The 4172-nt window shown below is 50.1% G+C and overlaps 1 pseudogene; it reads right to left on the bottom strand.

Annotated features, from left to right (window-relative positions):
• Window positions 1-2489: 2489 nt before the first annotated feature.
• Window positions 2490-3590, bottom strand: LOC101424326 (NADH-cytochrome b5 reductase 3-like; annotated as a pseudogene).
• Window positions 3591-4172: the final 582 nt, after the last annotated feature.

The raw sequence follows: 4172 nt of genomic DNA, 5'->3' as shown, positions 1-4172 counted from the left end.
CTGTTTCACTACCGAATTCTGTGTGAATTCTTTCTTCTGAGTCTCTGCCTTCCCCCATGCCTGTCCACCCACAGCCAGGCTGGGGGATATGAGCACAGAGCCTGGCACCCGGGCTGGGGGAAATGATTCGCTGCAGGGCAGTTGAGGCGGTCCATATGCAGAGGTCACCCCAAACAGTGATTCATGACAAGGTGGAGTGGGAGGGAACTTCTCCTGCGAGGGGATGGCATGTCAGCAGAGCCCGAAATGTCTGTTCAGTATTCTAATGTATTTAAAAACAATAGCAATAACCAGTGTTTTTGTTATTTAAATGACTGGTAGTAAAGCTTGATGGAAACTCTGTGAGCGTGATATGGGTTTAAAAATGTTGAGAATCACTCTTTTCCATATTCTTTGGTTTGTATGTGGTTTCTCAGTTAATACATAGCTAAAAGCTCTTATTTTTCTTACATTTTTAACCGCTTAGATCTATCCGGACCTAAGGATAAGGGTGAGAATTCGTTTGATGGAAATACTTGTGTATATTTAAAGACCCAATTGCTCCTCTGGAGCTTGTACGTTCAAGAGTGATTAATCTGTGTAATAAACTGATTACTACAGTCATTACATATAAAAAAAATAATGTTGAGAATCAGGGTCCAGAGATGGTTTGCTGGAAAGCAACCTGGGTGTTAGGAGTGGAGTGTCCCCTGAAGAATAAAGCTGGTCCTTGGGACAGTGACCTCAGTCCAGACACTCTCAGAAGGAAATGCTACCCCTGGGGCTGGAAGCCTGGGGTGGAGGTGGGGGTGGTTTTTGGGGAGTTGGTTTGCTTGGAAATCTTTTTAAAGAGGCCAATGTCCAAGGCATGACAGCACTGAATAAACTTCGATCCAACTCACTGGATTGTTTTCTTGACAGGAAGTTTCATGGAGGACAGAAAACGAGAGTCAAGTGACTGTTTGGAGAGCAACTGTTCCAGCCCACGTGAGGATTCAGTGTCCTCAAGGCTGGAGAACAGTACGGGAGGCTATCACCACGCAGTCGTAAAGGAGCCCTAGATGACACCCTGAGAAGCTCACCTGCACCCTCTGGGTTTATTCCTTTTACCCAGAAACCTTCTGGTCTCTGTCCCTTCCCTGAATTTTTGCCATCTCAGGAGGACACATGCTCTTTGCAAATGCAGGGGGTCAGTCTTCCATTGTAAAGAATGTGGTAGGGGAGTGGACGTAGCTCACGTAGGTGAGCACCTGCTTCCCATGTATGAGGTCCCAGGTTCACACCCCAGTTCCTCCTTAAAAAAAAAAAAACACTGTGTTGCCTGGGCTAGGGGCCTGGCTGGTGTTAACCTCTTCTCAAGGTGGATCATTCTCTGAAATGTTTTTGGAATTGCAGAGTCAGGGACCAGCTGGGAGTCCAGGTGACCCCACCGAAATGTGGAGGGTATCTGATTGGAAGAGGCTACACAACTCTTTCTAAAACAGTCATACTAACCACATGCTCCTGTCCACAGCAGTGAGCCAGTGTGCGACTGTCTACCATCACACATTGTTCCTTCGGGGGTCACACAAGTGTACTTTGCTCAGGCTTTGTGGTCCAGGTCCCTATCTCTTTCCTTCTACCTCTACTGGAAAAAGGCTGAGTGGAAATGGAGGTGAGGTGGGAAGGCCTTGCACACTGGGTCTGGCTCACGATTCTATGATGTGGCTGGATGAGCTCCATCCTCAACCATTACATTCCTGCAGCTGCCCTGGTGTGGAGGGTGGCCCATCACCCCCAGCAGCTCCTACAACCTGACCATGGCTCTTTCCCCAGAGCCTGTCACCTAGCATGAGCTCAAGTCTTCAGTTGGCCTGAAGGAGGAAATTTATTCTGTGTCGTATTTTCCTTCCTCCTTTCTCTCTCATCATTTCTTCCTTCTTAATATCCTTCCTTCTCCCCCTCCTTCCTGTCCATTCACTCAGATCTAAGCAGATGCTTCCCTGTGGCATGCTGTCTCCTATCTCCTCTAGGTTAAGAGGCATCAGAAACCAAATACTTCCCCTGAGTCTGGAGCCATGCTGAATTATTCATAGGTCAAATCTATTGCAAATTTTAGTGTGATTTTTCTTCAAGGTTGGGCTTGTGAGGCTACAGGTGAAAGGACTAATGAACACACCTAATCATCATGACTTGGCTGTGGTCTGGTGTGGCCCTGTCCCCTGGGGCCCTGAGGCTGGCAGTGAGGGGCGGCAGCAAGTGTCAGCAGGTCAGTGGCTGGGGCAGCCCATGTTTATGTTTGTCTCCAGATTGTGGCCCACCACTGGGCATGGAGTGGGGAGAGTCATGGGCTCTGTAGAGTGCAGACAGTGATGGTCACAAGGATAGGAGAGAGCCGGGCATCTCTGGTAAAGGCCAGACCAGAACTGGCCTGAAGGTGGCCGAGTGTTCCACTGAAATTAGGACCCTCCTCCCAGGGGGGCCCCTCAGTTGTGTGCCTAGTCCTGCAGGCAGATCTGGGGGAGAAGAAGTTAAGAAACAAGGGGGAGAGGGTGTGGACAGATGCTCTGAGTGTGTGGACAGGCACGTGGCCAGTACCTGGCTCTCCAGAAGGCACAGCAGTGCTCTTTGGGATGACCCACGCAGTCGAGGTTGAGCAGGCAGGGTTATTGGATCATAGGCTGGAGGCTGCACATCAGCACCAGTGGCTTCTCCTCCAGGGGCAGAAGGTGGTTCCAGATCATCTCCTCATTCACAAAGCACTGGCCGTGGTCCCAGGCATCAGTGGCTTCATCCACCAAGTTCCAGAGCTTGTAGACTCAATCCTCAGTTCCTCCAGTTCAGGCCACAGAAGGATGTGCTTCTTGGTCTGGTTGGTGAAGAACAGGTGACACAGGGTGCAGTCAGTTGGATCCTTCATGATGGCACAGGTTATCTGCAACAGGGGGGTTTTGCCTGCTCCTCCCACCACCGTGCTAACAGATTTGACTCTCTTGAAAACGGGACTGGACTTGTTTGGATGAATGGCAAATATTCCTTTGTGCCTGGTAGACCAGCAGCCTCTGCTGCTCTGGCACTCAGTGGTATTTCCAATATTCTTGCTCCCCACGTACTGGGACACTTTCCTCCAGCAGGAAACTTGGGATGCGTGCCTCTGAAGTAAACACTAATTACCAGATGATGAAGTCCTTGTCATCATCCCCAAAGATGGGCATGTAGGACTGGATGACTGGGTTGCCACTGATTTGAACCAAGAGGCGGATGTGCTGGCTGATGGGGAGGCTCAGGGTATGCTGAGTGATGTCAAGGCAAAGTGGAACCACCAGGTGTCATGGCTGATGACCTTGTCAGTAAGCCATAGTGGGTACCTGTCTGAGCTCTCGAGGGTGATGGCTGGGCTGGAGTACTGGAGCCAATGTAGAGGACGCAGACTAGAGAGAGCACCTTGTGGCCCAATGTGCTTGACTGGGCTCCTATGGTAGTGCCACACAGCTCACTCTGCCTCTGCTGTCACCCTGACCATCGGGTTGCCACCCACCATACTCTTTTGCTGCCCAGCCTTTGACTATGCTATTCCACGTACCATTTTTCTTCTGCTGTGGCAGAATCTTGTCTCGTCTACTTGTATCCATTTCCCCCTATTTCCTTGTAGTTTTAGCTTGACACATGGCTGCCTAGCTAGAGACTATTCTTCCCAGCTTCTCTTAAAGCTAGGAGTTGCCATGGGACTAAGCTCTGCCCAGTGGAACGTATACAGAAGTGATGTATGCAACTTCAGCATTGCTTCTGCAAGAGGAACTTGTCTGCTTTCCACAGCCTCTTTTTTCCTGGAATGTGGACGTGGTGCTGGTGAGTTAGCTTTGATCATGCAAATGAGGAAAGCACCCTAGAAGATGGCAAAGCAAGAAAGAAGGAAGCTGAGTCCTGGATTACTTCATGGCACGGGATCACCTACCCAGCCTGGACCATCCGCCTACCTAGGGATGATTATGCAAGAGAGAAATTAACCTTTTCTCAGCCTTCTGCTCATCCCTCAGGCCTCAACTCAGACATCACTTCCCCTAAGAAGCTGTCCCGGAGTCTCCCAAGACCAGCCCTTCCTCACCAGAGAACACATCACAGTGTCTTAGAAAGACTTGTTTGTGTGTCTACAACCCCCACCAGACTGGGAGTGTGGTGGGCAGGGGACCATAAGCTCAGGTGCTCTTGGGGAC

Source organism: Dasypus novemcinctus, chromosome 3 (genome assembly GCF_030445035.2).
Source record: "Dasypus novemcinctus isolate mDasNov1 chromosome 3, mDasNov1.1.hap2, whole genome shotgun sequence".
Taxonomy (NCBI): domain Eukaryota; kingdom Metazoa; phylum Chordata; class Mammalia; order Cingulata; family Dasypodidae; genus Dasypus; species Dasypus novemcinctus.
Note: the sequence above shows the minus strand (reverse complement) of the source record. Positions and strands in the feature narration are given on the sequence as shown.